Source organism: Siphateles boraxobius, unplaced genomic scaffold (genome assembly GCF_051911475.1).
Source record: "Siphateles boraxobius isolate OS27281-9 unplaced genomic scaffold, OSU_SipBor_1 5, whole genome shotgun sequence".
NCBI lineage: Eukaryota > Metazoa > Chordata > Actinopteri > Cypriniformes > Leuciscidae > Siphateles > Siphateles boraxobius.
Genome location: NW_027509141.1, coordinates 34,300,617 through 34,316,398, shown reverse-complemented (window position 1 = coordinate 34,316,398; position 15,782 = coordinate 34,300,617). Strand labels below are relative to the sequence as shown.

The window sequence follows — 15,782 nt, the reverse complement described above, 5'->3', positions numbered from 1 at the left end:
TATTTTTAGGGGATTTTATGGTACTAAATTATATGTATGCTGTATTTATTATCCATTTAATAACTTTTTGAGCATAGACCTGAAACTTAATTACTTGACGTAAATTTTGAATGCTTTAGAGCACAGACTTAAGTTCAAAAATCTTCTTTTAAAATACGACACTTGGCAGATTATTGCTGAAGTGAAAAAAGTTTTAAAAAGTGAACTAAAAAAGCGCTACAGAATTTTACATTTATTGTTATGAAAAATGCACAAAAATACTATTTTCAATTTTTCTATGAAATATATATTTTCAAAAACACGTTTTACTCCAAAACTGCAAGAAAATCCAAGCTATAAATCTAAAAAAGTTTGAGGTTGATATCTCAAAAAATTAGCTTTCAGTAAGATTTTGTTTGGCCGCAGTACCAAACGTTTTCACTAGGTGAAATTCGTCTCCCATTCATTTACAATGTGCTAATGTTTGACCTTGAGGAACACAAGTGTGACTATTTTTTTCAGAATCATTTAACCTTTTAGAATCATGTTCATGATTTTTTGTTTGTGTGTGTGTGTGTTCACATAGCAAGTGCCAAAACCTTAGGCAAGTTTCGTACCATTCAAAAAAAAACAAAAAAAAAAAACATATTTTGTCAAAATTTGGAACTATGAAAACGCTCCCCCTCATGTAAAATGACCAATAAACCACAGTTGGCTTTTCTGCAACCATTAGACAGCAGGATATATAGTTGTGCTCAAGAAAATGAGGTCATTCTCTGAGTGCAAACAGAGGGAAGGGACAGAGAATGAAGCACAGCCAGCTTCCCCGAGTGATTCGAAACGGCCAGAGAGAGTGATACAGCAAAAGAAAGAGACGGGGAGCGAGGCCAGACCCATCAGACCCCTGTACCGAGGCCTCCAGCACAACAAGCACCGAGGGAGAAGATAATCCCGCCCCCAGGCTCCTGAAACACCCCCACGCTCATGAATAATAATGAGCATTGGTCTGAACAGAGCCAAGTACATGATCTCCCATCCTGAACACAGGCCCGGCTCTTAAACTAACACTGATGTGAGCTCAAGCTGCTTGTTTATCTGTTTGTGAATTGAGAAACAATACATTTACAGTTATTACAAATGCTGGGTTGTTTCAACCCATGTTTGGGTCAAATATATGCAAACTCAACAGTTGGTTTACATTTTGTTATTCAATTTTAAACCCAATGGTTGGTTTCGTCCATATTTGACCCAAACATGTGTTTTATTCATTGGCAAACTCAAACAAAGTTTGACCTATTTTGACCTACTAAATTCATCAAAATGTCTATACCATCAGAATATACTGTACGTATTGTATTCAACAATGCAATGCACCTGACTTGGCACCCTCTATTTCCTAGTGTCAGGAAATGAACCGCAATCGTGGATTTTTCATGTTTAAATATTTCTACAATTATTATTACACTTCCATATGGCATTAACTAAACATGCCTATTAGTAAGATCAAGTGACAACAAGTATAAAGTATAAAATTTCACACAATGAACGGCATGCATAAAACACAAACCACATTTTGTGTCAGTCGTCCATAAAGCCATTGGTACATAGATTTCTGCATTAAATTCAAAACGACATCCTTACTCAGGAGTGATTTTATGAGCAATTATCACATAATAAATAAATATTTTTTTTTATTCTAGATTTTTATCATTAATATATATGTATATAAAAATACGCCTTTAATTGCCTCAAAATAAAATAAAAAATATTTAAATTTAAATGTAAAAATAGCAAAATATTTTAAAAATATTATGATGCATACAGTATTCAGGAAATAGTGTGCCGTAGTATTTCATTGCAAAGCGGTCAATTTAGTCAACTATATTCTAGCTATGTTGCTCTACAACATAGAAAAAGAGTCTGGTCAAAAGGTCATGCAAGAAAACGCATCATGTAAAAAAAAGCATAAGAGAGAAAGATGAAATAGTGTTTGGGGCTGGAGAAGTGTTTTCCAGGAAGCCTCACACATGGTCTTCTCTCTCGGGTGACAGAAAGCATCCTTCCCAGCATCAGGTTCACGTTGCGTCTCGATACGCTACGCTGCCCTTTGAACCTCTTTGGCTGCTAAACCAATTAGACCATCACGGAGCTGGTTAAATACACACAGACGTGACACACACAAACCCATACATGTGTGAGTTTAAACGCAGTTCACATGGCGACATCAGCTAACCAAAAAAATCAACCTGCAAAACAACCGCTTGTGCTCGGTGACGACGCGGCACACGCGAGCGGACGGGGAATATTAATCACATTATGATAAATATTCCCAAAATGTCTTGCAGGAAATATAAAAGACTCGAGGCACATCGGACGCATAACTCTGGTTAGTGGTTTCCTCAAGCTAATTCTATCAGTATGGAAGCCCCTTCCACGCACATGTGACATGCATCCACATAAGTGGGAGATTCATTGCCGTGTCTTTATAAGAGACACATGAGATGTGGCCATATGGCTGGAAGATTCATACGTTTCCTGATTATAGCAGATTAGTGAATGGAAAGCACGAGTAGCCCTTGTTGGTGGCCACACGAGGGGGCCGTGACGGCAGCTGCAGGGGTGGGACAGATTTAGTCAACGGTTAATTGAAGCTTGATTACACTGCTTCCTTCTTTATATGCACATTAAATTAAAGCGGCAGACAATCAGGACTGACTCCTCTATCAGTGCTTCTAATTATAAAACACCAAATTCCAGCAGCGCTTCCTCAACAGAGCCGCATGACCTCCTTTAGAGAGCGGCTGAAGGGAAATCTCTGGACCTTTGCTGGAAAGATAGAGCTGGTATTTTTATCACATTTTGTAATGTTACAATCCTCATTTACTTTGGTACAGTGCTGCATTCACATCACATTGTAGAAAGCATCCTAAACGGCTCATAATGTAATTGGGGGTACATTTCACATCAACAACAAAGTATGCTTTTTCAATAAATGTACCGTTGGTTTCAGTTTATATATTTAATCTGTTCCCTTTCGAAGGGAACGAGACAATACGTCAACGACGTTATGGGGAACGCCTCAGGCGTGACAGGTGTCTGAAATCACTATCAAATCACGTCAAACATATTGACCGGCGACAGCCCGTGAATCATTAGCGTGAATGATTAACGTGCGACCTGGAAGTATAAAAGGGCGCCTTTTAAACATGACAAATCAGCTCATCGTCTTCAGGGACTGTCTGTTTGAAAACGCTATTCAATGAAACGGTAAGAAAATTAAATGTACAGCACACGAGTGTGCTTTTCTTGCCTGGGAGAAGAGCGCGCACGGGAGATTCTCGAGGGAATCCTCTGTGTGAACTGTGAGCGTTTTTCTCTTAAAACGCTCGCTCTCGTCTGGCCCTCTTCTCGAGTGAAGGGGGTTCAACGTCTGGTTCTCATGGTCCCGCTCGTGCCGAGGCAGAGCGGCGACTTGCATCATGGGCTTCCAGATAGAGCTCGTCGATCATCTTGAGAGTGCTGTAAACCTCTCAGATGATTCGACGGCTGACGAGGGCGAACTGCAGGTCGATGACGAGGATTTTTCGCCGACGGTTTCCTGCAGTTGCTGCTCTTCAGGACGAGCAGGAGATGGCTGAGGAGGTTTATAATCAGGTAGATCCTGAACCCTCTCAGCCACCCTGCCCCGTGTATGCAGGTGTGGTGGATGTTGTGGGGCTGTAGCTGCCATGGCAACGCGCTAGAGGAGAGACCGCTCGCGGTAGGCTCGGCGATCGGTTTCTCCCCGGCCATACACCACCAGCTCAGGGAGCCTTCCATTCCTTCCTGATCTTCACACGGAGATCGAGAGGGCATGGAAGAGCCCATGCTCTGCCCGTATTCACTGACATCAGCGGGTTAATTTCGCTGATGTTGATGGGATCGCAGAGCATGGGTATGTGTCGATGCCGCCCATTTGACAAGTCGTTTGCAAACTATCTCGTGTCTGGGCAGGCGTCGACACTGAGAGCTCCAACTCTGCCATCCAAACCGCTAAAGACAACAGCGCGTTTGAATGGCAGAGCATACACGGCAGCAGTTCAGGCTGGTGCTTCCCTGCACACCATGGCGGTGCTGCAGGCATACCGGGCCGACCTGCTGCAGGATCTCGACCAGGGGGCAGGGTTGTCCCCTGAGGCAGTTACTGAGCCGCGCCGAACCACGGCTCTTGCGCTCCGGGCCACCAAACAAACTGCTGCCACGATCAGTCGGTCGATGGCGGCGATGGTGGCCACGGAGAGACAGCTTTGGTTAAACCTGGCCGACGTTGAGGAGAAAGAGAAGGCCTTTCTCCTTGATTCGTCGGTTTCGCCCTCTGAACTCTTTGGCCCCGCCGTGGAGGCGGGGCTTGGGAAGTTCAGGGAGGCGAAGGCGCGCTCAGCTGCTTTTAGGAAAAAACCTACATACCGCTGAGATCCGGTTCCACGCCCAGGCAGGCGGGAGGGCCTGGCCCTTCACGATCTGAGGACCGTAGACAGGGCCAGAGAGCCAGTGTCGCCTCTCGTGCGCCCCCTCTGTGGAGGAACAGGGCGCAGGAAAGGCGTGACTCCCGCTAGAAGAGGGATCTGAGGGAGGTTATCCAGCACAAGCGCATACAGCGTCGCTGATGGATTATCTCCCCGGAGGGCTTCATTAAAAAGAGAATCCAGCCCTCTCCTCTCTTCTGACTCCCCAGACGTTCATTACATCAGGCCTGGCGCTGGGCCTATGATAAGAACGATGTTCCAATGGCCCGCCTAGGCTTGGTTAGTAGAAACGCCTCTTTCAGGCATGTAAAGTGGTGGACCCCAGGTTCATAAAGAACTATCTGGCGAGTCTTCACTCCGCACGCCGCAGGTGAGCTGTCTGGTCTTTTCAAGAGTAAATTTTTGTGAATTAAAATTCCGAAATGTATCTCTCTACAGACCTCGTTCCCTGTATAGAGTCATGGGGTCATGTCAAGGTAATAAGGTAAGAGAACTTTATTGGATTATCAGGGCCCTGAAGTTCCCCGTTAGGTGGCCAGAACGGTAACTGTGTTAGCCTTCGGGCTGCTAGCCACCTCAGGGTAGAGTGGTTGGTCTCTCTCTTTAAATTGTTTTACTTAGAGTGTTGACTGACGCTAGAGCTTCAGATAGATCTTATGTCCGGCCCACAGGTCCGTTTGACTTCTTCCTGAGTATGTCGCCCCTTGAGCTCTGTTTGGGTTTTCATTAGGCTGAGCGATTCTGCAGCCCTTTGTATGGAATAATACAGACTATATTCTTTAGTAAGGCTGTGGCTCCTCCGAGCCCTCAGATAGATCTATGCTTGCAGGCTGGCCCTTACCAGGGCCGCCTCTGTAGCTGGCCTAGGCTGTGCCAGGGATAATAGAGGCGCTCTCCTAAAAATTTTAGCATTTCTTCCTCTGACCCTTCACTGTGTGAATGTTGGTTTCTAGCATCCCTGTATATACAGCCTCCTCCCGTGGGAGTCGTTAGGCCAAGGCCCGCCCCCTTCTCTGCATTCTGGGGTGACTAGAGTAATGCAGCGTGGTGCTGAGGATGGTTTGTAAGGACATGGTAGGCCTCAAACAGGCCTCCGTGGTATATATGTCTTTATTGAGCAGGGTTAGGCCGTCTTTCGCTTCACGAAGAAGACTGGGTTTCCTGCCCGACCCTGCCATGCAGAACTGGCCTACGGATTTAGGCCGCCAGTTTAGGCTTCACTCACCTCGCTGAGCTACTGCTCGAGCGCTAGGTTGTAGGTGGTTGGCTTTCATTCAAGCCCCACTCCCCTAGGTTGGGCACAGATACATTTCTGTCACCCCTAGAGCCGCTGGCAGGCCCGCACCCTGGTAACCTCAGGGTGAGGTGTGAGTATTCCCCTGTGATACAGGGTAGGTCTGAGCACTTCACTCCCAGTTCTGTTTTATCCCACCTCGCACCACTATGGCTCGGGTCGAGTATGAAGTAAGCTTCACTTCTTCTTTGGTCGAAGTACGCTCCCCTGAAGCCAGAGCATTGCCCTGAGCTGACGCCCATGCATAGATGGTAGGCCCCTGGCTAACTGGGGCCTCCGTTGAGGCAGAGTGGCGTATGTTGTACTCCCCTTGTTTTAAGGGTGCTAGCTTTCTTGCGGAGTACACTGCCATGGGCAATGTGATTAGGCACCAGGATGCTGTAGGCGCTGTGTAAACAGTTTTTCTGCCAACGAAGGCTGCGCCATTAGGTAGTAGGCCTCAGCAGGCCTCCTTGATTGGACAGCCCCCCAGAGGGCACTGTAGGCCAGCTCACTTTACGTGGTTGGCCTTGGTGGTTCGGGCAGTTGACTCACTGATGGGTAGTAGGCCTTAAACAGGCCTCCTCGGAGGTGAGTCCCAACATTGTGGGACATACCTTATAGCGCTACTGGAAGCCCATTAGTGTATTATGCTGTGTAGTATGGTTCCCAACAGTGTACTTTATGGCAGAATATGACTTGCTATTAGCTAGTAGGCCCGACCAGGCCTCCCTGATAGGCGAGTCCCCAGCTGGCTGGCCTTAGCAGGCCACCTTATACTTTCACCCGGACTCAGGGCTCAAAGCTACCAGTGGTTATCAGGTAGTAGGCCACTCAGGCCTCCCTGAAGGTGAATTCCCACTTAAGATGGTTATCAGGTAGTAGGCCTCACCCGGCCGCCCTGAAGGCGAATTCCCACTTACGTTGGCTATCAGGTAGTAGGCCTCTCTGGGCCTCCCTGAATGTGAGCTCCCAAATATTGTGGCTGTCAGGTAGTAGGCCGCTCTGGGCCTCCCTGGATGTGGGCTCCCAAATATTTTGGCTGTCAGGTAGTAGGCCTCACCAGGCCTCCCTGAAGGTGAGTTCCCACATGCTGTGATTATCAGGTAGTAGGCTCCTCCAGGCCTCCTTGAATGAGAACGGTCAGGTAGTAGGCCTCACCAGGCCTCCCTGAAGGTGAGTTCCCACAGATAGTGGTGACCAGGTAGTAGGCCTCACCAGGCCTCCCTGAAGGTGAGCTCCCCACATACTGTGGTTGTAAGGTAGCAGGCCTCACCGGGCCTCCCTGAAGGAGGAGTTCCCACGTACTGTGGTTATCAGGTAGTAGGCCTCTCTTGGCCTCTCTGAAGGTGAGCATCTCACATACTGGGGTTATCAGGTAGTAGGCTCCTCCAGGCCTCCTTGATTGAGAACGGTCAGGTAGTAGGCCTCACCAGGCCTCCCTGAAGGTGAGTTCCCACAGTTTGTGGTTACCAGGTAGTAGGCCTCTCCAGGCCTCCCTGAAGGTGAGCTCCCCACATACTGTGGTCGTAGGGTAGCAGGCCTCACCGGGCCTCCCTGAAGGTGAGTTCCCACGTACTGTGGTTATCAGGTAGTAGGCCTCACGTGCCTCCCTAAAGAATCAGGTAGTAGGCCTCTCCGGGCCTCCCTGTAACGCTCCCTAGTGGTGCTGGGTTTATGAAGCTAGTGGTCTCTTGCTATCAGTTTCAGCTAGCCTTAATAGGCAGCTGCTGAAGGCGAGCTTGCGCCCTGGCTCGCTAAAGTGTTCATTCTCTGCTAAAGGTTCCCTCCCGGAACCTTTTCTGCCTACAGCCTGGTTTGCCTACCAGGCAGACCTTGTGCTCCCCTCACGAGGGTCTCTATGAGCATGCGGCTTCCTGAGTCTGGTCAGACGGTCGTAGGCCTCTCGTGAGGCCTCCCAGTTAGATCAGCCCTTAGGCCTTCACAGGCCTCCTCAGTGTTTTGAAACACAGACACTGGGTTGATCCGTGGATCGAGTAGAGAAACTCCCCTCGCTAGCAAGGGTCGGAAAGCACTATGCTGAGTCATACTCTCCGGGATATCCCGTCTCTGAGATCCGGGCCGAGTGGTTCTCTGCCAGCTTCGCAGTCCCTCGGGTTGGATGCCTTACTTAAGGCATTTGTCCAGAGGCTCTGTCTTCAGACAGACAGGATTTGGCCAGACTAAGTGTCTATGTACTGGCGCCAGGTCAGGCCGTCCTGGTGGCATTTCGGGGTGAGTACGTTCCCCTGAATAGTGACTGGCTGGGGTTCCCTTCGGTTCCCTAGCCACATTCCCTAGAAGGGACCCCTTCTAATTGGAAGCTGAGGTTCCAGGCCCGGAGCCGGCCCTGGTAGACCTTTCATTTAACCATGTTTATGAAGGTTTTTCTGTGAGGCTGTAGCTTGGGCTATGACCGTAGGGAATGCTGTCACTGACAGCCCAGTGTGACCTGAGGGTGAGTGGTTCTAGCGTTTCATTTGAAGTTGCTGGTTCTGACAGTTGTCACTGCCACTTGGCATGCACTCCCCTTAGCATGGCGGCGTTGGTATATCGTTCCCCATAACGTCGTTGACGTATTGTTGAGTTCCCTTCGAAAGGGAACGTCTCAGGTTACGACTGTAACCTATGTTCCCTGAGAACAGGGAACGAGACAATACGTCTCCCTGCCATGCCTCGGGGCTTGCCTACCGTACAGTCCCTTCAGACGATAAGGTGATTTGTCATGTTTAAAAGGCGCCCTTTTATACTTCCAGGTCGCACGTTAATCATTCACGCTAATGATTCACGGGCTGTCGCCGGTCAATATGTTTGACGTGATTTGATAGTGATTTCAGACACCTGTCACGCCTGAGGCGTTCCCCATAACGTCGTTGACGTATTGTCTCGTTCCCTGTTCTCAGGGAACATAGGTTACAGTCGTAACCTGAGACGTTTTCTCTGGTGAATTTGTGAACTATGTTATGGAGCAAACTGTTTGCCACCACACACTTTTGATTTTGCTATGGATCAGTCCTCAATTTCACAAGTTTGATTATTTAAAACGCTACAGAAACATTGTGCAATAGGCATGCTACACAAAATAATACTAGAAAAAATGGCTCTATTGATTCCAAAGGGAAAATCCTAACATTAGCATATCGCTAAGCAAATAGCAAGAACTAATTAATATCTTAGAAAGCTGCACAAATAAACTTTTGGACTAGTTTTCTCAACTATAAGGACATAAAATGCTGTCTAGGTAGGCAGTTCAGTAGGATTTGGAACAAGGCTAATTATTCAGTCATCCTTTTTTGTGATATGATACAGTAAAAACTGCAAAAAGTAATATTTTTGGCATTATCTTCATATAGCTAAGCATCTATAACATACTGAAATATTTATCAGTTTATAGGTCGTATTTAGTGACGGCTACTTTTGAATGGACATCTATGAGTAAAGGTCTAGTAAAGGCATATACCAACGGGACTATGCTAACCAGCCAAACCATGACCTCTATAGGATTCATACAAGGCACAAGGGACAATTAAGAGACACTGTATGCCTCATTAATTAAACTGACCAAAAACATTTCCTTTGTGTTGTTCTGTTCAACAGCTTTTTAAACTGTTATAGTGACACATTGGGAAACTGTGACCTTGACGCACCTTGACCAGAAGAGGCGTAACTGCTGAACTTCGCTGCAGGGGAAAGATTAAGCTCAGCTGAGATTGTATTACAAATCTACCCAACCCAGAACATTAACGCAGCTAAATAAACAAAAATCAATATCATTCAGACTATTAATCTGATATGGGAGTGTGTGACATATCAGACTCCATGGCAAAACAAGCACCTCCGGCAAACGCAGCCTTTAGTTCACCAACTAAATAAACCCTCATTTCACATACTTGAATCCCACCCTCGTCCCCCCTCCCCTATACAAACTATACATTTCTTTCCTTTGTTTCTCTATTGGACTATATCTTCCGCAGCGTGTTTCTGGTTTGTTGTGTGTCGTGTGCGCGGCAGATAATGGAAGTCAGGGCTCCAGTGTTTAAAGGACACAGCCCACAGGCAATGCCTTCCTCTCTCCAAATAGATTACTCCATAAATAATAATAAAAAAACTAATTAATTCTCCAACTTCTGAGACCCTCCAGCTTGAGGCGGCGCAAACCCAGAATTGTAAATTGATACAATGTGCATCCTTTCAGATAAACAAATAGTGCATGTGCAACACACTAAAAGGGATTCTTTCATACCACTCTAATTTCCTTAACAGTCAAATTATACTTTTTTTTTGTCTGCTTAAATGTACGACGACTCCTTTCGTGTTTAGTCAAGCTCTGGAGAAACAGCTCGACAACTGCGGAGCTGAAAGGAATCTGTCTGGTGCAGATGACAATGTTTCAAGAGGCAATTTTCCCAAAAGCCAAACATTAAGCTCGCGCTACAACTGCACATGCACTCAATTTTACATGTTCACCAGAAGAAAAGAAATAGCACTGTAAACGAATTTGTATTGGAAACCGGGACTCTTACTTCCTCGTTATTAAGTATTACAAATATTATAGCTATTAATTTGTTCTTAATAGAACCTTTTAGGAATGAAGTGTTCTTTAAAACTGAGTCAAGAACCCTAAAGTTCTATATAGAACCCTACACACATTTGCACTTCCACCGCAACATCCAACAATAACTAAAAAAATATAGCAAATATCTTTTAAGACTCTTAAGACTCTTTCTGACCTCTGTTGTGTTGGATGCCTTATGCTCTTTCAAGAGTTTGTTGTACATGTCAAATGAAATATGGCGACTAAATCTGATCACCGACCTAAAAAACAGATATACAACCTATTAAAGATTAAACATACTAAATATACTAAAGATAAATTAAGCAGCAGATCCAAAGAGAGAAACGCAGGGATGGCAGACAGATAGAGAGGATTTGAGGAGGGGGTTTGGAGAGACAGGGTTTTTTTTTTTTAAGAGTACAAAGACTCCAGTAGAACTGAGTTTGCCTTAGGGCCAGCCTGCCAACAGAGCAGATAGCACAGGCCTCTGCACCCTCGCCAGGCTCTCGGCCAACACACACACACACACACACACACACACACACACACACACACACACACACACACACACTACTCTTAATCTAGCCCAGAGTGGATTAGAGAGTTCCTCTCAACCCTAATGCCCTCCAGTAGTACCTTCAAGTTTAGTACAGGTCAGGAGGGCAGACGGAGGGGAATAAGCCCACTCAGTGTGTGTAAGTTATCTGAGACTGACAGAATATCATCTCTTCCCTTCACAGATCTGTGTGACTGATAGTCGCCTGCACTGGAAATTGTGAGCGGTTTTTCACACTCCTGCTGTCGATTGTTTGTCTGTGTTTCAAAGGACAGTCCTTGGGCCAAGATTATGGCAAATAACGCTTTCTGCAATGTATCAACCCCTTCGACTGACACCCATTCAGGATTACTGCAGAGTAATGTAAAATAGAGAATCTTGGGGAATAATTCAGCTATCAATTTAGTGAAATTATGAAAAATGTTTCAGGCACACCAATGTCAATATTTAGTTTAATACTGCAATTGATTTAGACCAACATATTGGTCAGTTAGACCAATTCATTGTACAATATTTGGCCATTTTTTATATTATCGTCATCAGCCAATACTCGCGACTTGGTCATTTAACAGAAATATTAATTCTTACTCGTGTCTGTTACGAAATTCACCAAGAGTCGTATCAAAAGACATCTAAAAAAACTGTATATATATATAACAAATTTTGTTTTTAAATATATATATATATATATATATATATATATATATATATATAGTATTTATTTAAACTCAATACAAATTTTGTTTTTAAATATATATATGAGTAATTTTTGTTTGTAATAAATATATATATATTTTTAAATATTTGAATATTAAAATATTTTATACAATATAAAATATTGTTGTAGTTTTTTTAACTTTATTATTGTAAATAGATATGAGTAACAAATAAAAGACAGTTAAAAGACATTAAAATTGTTTAAAAAACAAATGCTAAAAATGTTAAAAAAACATTTGTTTATATGAAATATTAAAATGCTTTTTAATATAAAAATATTTTTATTGGCCACACTGCATTTATAGATATTTAAAAACACATTCCAGGTTGATCATTAATCATGGCCTATTATACCTATATATATATATATATATATATATATATAGGTATTGTTTTTTAACCTCTCTCTCTCTATATATATATAATCCACACGGATTGGCTTTTTAACAAGACTATGGCTTAACCGCTCTCCTACACTTCCCATAGTGGTGCTCATCTGAGACAAAATGACTATTTAAAAATAACAGTGGTTGCATAAATTCAATTAGAGGCTTTTGGTCACGGTGGAAGGGGAGCGAGGGCCAATTAAGCAGCCTGGGAGCCCTGAGCCAGCCTGACTGCTGACACAGAACAGATGACGGGGCCGCTCGATGTTCACAGGCGTAATTGGCCAAAGCACATTAATCAAAACTGAAAAGAGGCTTCTGAATAGAGAAGGGAAGGAGAGAGATACGAGGAAGAGAAAGAGGGGACAGAAATTGGGGAGTGGGGGTGAAAGTGAAATGAGAAAGATGGACAGAGAGAGGTGAGAAAATGAAGGATCAGAATACAGACATGCAATATGACAACTATTTTTACATTCCTGTTACAATAAACGAAGCATTCTAGCTTTTGCATTGCAGAAACAGTAGCTCTGTTCCAAAACGTAGTGCACCATCCTAATGAGTCAGTAGTCTTCTAAGACAGCATAACCAAAATGGAACATAATAAGTGTCTGATTTGGAACACTCTACAAATGACTTTGAATAGATTTTGACATTCGCATTTTTCTAAGGCTCAGTGTGGCACTTTCTTCTCCCAGCAAGGAGGTGTCCGGTTCGAGTCCCGGCTGAGTCTTCTGTACGGAGTTTGCATTTTCTCCCTGTGACTGCATAGATTTTCTCCCGGTGCTCCGGTTTCCCAAACAAAAACCAAAAAAAAAAAACAGTATAGGTGATTTGGAGATGCTAAATTATCCATGTGAATGCGTGAGTGTGAGTCCCAAGCCATGCAATGGGGAGTGTTGAGGAAATACCTGGCGACCTACCCCAGAAAAAACATCGCCAAGAAATTCATGGATGGCCCAACGCTATCTTACGACCAATTCGTACGAATCCGTACGGGTGATTAAAAGGTGGCTAATTCGTACGGACCCATGTGATGGGTAGGTTTAGGGGCGGGGTCAGGGGTAGGTCATTCGTACGAATTCATACGAATTTGGCAACTCGTAAAATATGTACGATTTAGCAAAAATCGTATGAATTGGTACGAGTGAGGTCGTATGAATTTCGCCACCTTGTAAATTTGTAGGAATCGCTCTGAGATCGTGTTGGATGGCCCAGAGAATCACCAAGAGTCGGATGGGATGCGACTGAAAGTGTTAATGAATGATGGTGATTTTCACAGATTCCCCCTTGGATGATTGTTTCCACAGTGCATTCTGGGATTGCTGCCTTTGAATCATTTGGAAGTCTTTATACTCATGATTCCTCCAAATGCTGTCCAGGTAGGAGCTAGTTTGAACCAGGGCGGTGGGTCCTCTGGAGGAGAAGGGAGCGTGTGATAATCCTGCTCAATTACACTCTGATTGACACTGACAGAATCTGGGCACTGACATACAGGACACAGATGAAAGCCATTATCGGCTGCTGAAACAAGCTGTCAGTCCTCAGAGGATGTTTACTGTACTAAATAGTGTGCATATGCTCTCTACCTCTCTCCTCTGGTCAGTCACACCTCACGTCAGCAAACACACTGACAGCCGCAGACAAACACTGCTCAAAAAGGCATCTAATGTAGGCATGCATGATATACTGGCGATCACATCATATCGGCCATGATTAGTGTTTTAAAATGATCACTTTATGAAGCCGACATTGGAAGCATACAAAAACAGAACTTATTTCAATTCAGTCAGCACACTATTTTTTTATATATATATAAACATAAGCATGAATATTTTTTTTCTACTGTACATTATAATATTTTGATACTTAGTGTGTAGCAGTGAAATTCTAGATTGGATCTTTAGTGTCCGTTTACAGACAAAAAAAATTAACATCATTATTGGTTATCGTAACATAATCTGTTATCAATATTTCATCAAATTTCTATATTTCTACATGGGTGCATCTATCTCTGGTCAGATAAATTCAAAAACTGATCAATAACTAATAAAATAAACTTGTGTAATATTTGGTTTAATAGATATAAGCAAGAGATAAGCAGATACATGCAATAATTGAATGTTAGAGAAATAAGCTTTTATATTTATAATATAAAAAATATATATATTTATCGCCAATAATAATAATTATTATTATTGTTGCACATTGTATCACCCAAAAGACCTATTTGAGTGCATCTATCATTTAAAAAAGCATAAAGTCAGTGTTTTTTTATATGGACCTTAGACTTTTTTATACTTACCTTATACCCTATTTTAAATATCCCCACAGATCATGGCCACAGTCTATCAGCTAACTGAAGGTTAATATGCCAACGTGTGGAGTCACAATAGTCTATTCTTCTCCACTGATATGCTAGAGGGAGTGTGGGATGGATTCAGCCACCAGGAACAAGCCAAACCTCACACACACACACACACACACACACACACACACACACACACACACACAGAAACGCACACCAAAGCTCTCACCGAGAGAGAGAGAGAGAGAGAGAGAGAGAGAGAGAGAGAGAGAGAGAGAGAGAGAGAGAGAGAGAGAGAGAGAGAGAGAGAGGAGGTTTGTTTGCTAAAATCAGCAGGGGATCAGCACAGTGAAAAATGTCAGGTCAAATTGTTCTTGACAGTGTTAATATCTGCACCTCACAGCAATAATTACATGTAAATAAATAGCGAAATAGTGCTCAGCTGGAGTCTAAGAGGAAAGAACTGCTCGTGTGAGATAGCCAGCTGAGACTCCAACCGCTTACAGGCTCATTTTACAGAAAGAGAGCCAACATGAGAGGAAAAATAGACAAACTCAACTGAACTTGGGGTTTGCTAAGACAAACATCACTTTTATAATGGCCTATACTCAGAGTTAGTGATCTGAACAAGCCCTAAATATTAACCCTATAAAGTCAACTGTATCGTATGTGATATGTGAATTTCTAAGGCCTCTAATTTATCAACATGATCAAAACTTTGCTTTAAAACCTGTTGAACACAATCTACTACATGCCTTCTGTCGTCTGATTTATAGTTTATATATTTTTAGCAAGTAAAAGGCGTTTTAGTGTAATTGTAAAAGAGCATTCCCTCCCCCTCCCTCCCGACTCGTGGTTCTCCTGTCTTTTTGCTGTGAAATATGCACTGATTTTTATCAAATGAAAGGATAACTTTTAGATTGTTAGTAATATTAGTACAAGATGAACACCTACCGGACTGAAGCAACTTAGGTTTCTTGAATATCAAAACATAATTAAAAAACAAAACCATTATATATATATATATATATATATATATATATATATATATATATATATATATATATATATATATATATATATTATGTTTTGCCACCCACGGTAAAAACTAGAGCTTTCATCATAAAAATAAATATAATAAGGCATATTATTGGGATATATAGAGTGACAACATATTTATGTGCATTTTTATGTAAGTAGTCTGTTATACTGTTTTTAAGATCTCCCTGATTTACAAACTAATTTCATCTTACTTTTTGACCATTAAATGTCAGTATCTGCATCAAACAAATATTTTCTGTTTTCCTCCTCAACTATGAGCGCAATATTCTCACTATATCATACTATAAGAGTCATAAAAGCCTGATGCATCAAACATGATGGGCAACATAAAACACATATGCAAACTTATTAATAATTTGTCTAATATTTCAATAAACTGTTCCATTAAAAACAAAAATCTTATTTCACATGTCAGGTTGTACATGGTTAAACTTAGGTGCGTAA

General features: G+C 43.0%; 1 protein-coding gene across 3 annotated transcripts in view; it reads right to left on the bottom strand.

The window, feature by feature from the left end:
• pax7a (paired box 7a) overlaps positions 1 to 15,782 on the bottom strand; it is a 67,622-nt gene that overhangs the window by 6,245 nt on the left and 45,595 nt on the right. The window lies entirely within an intron of this gene.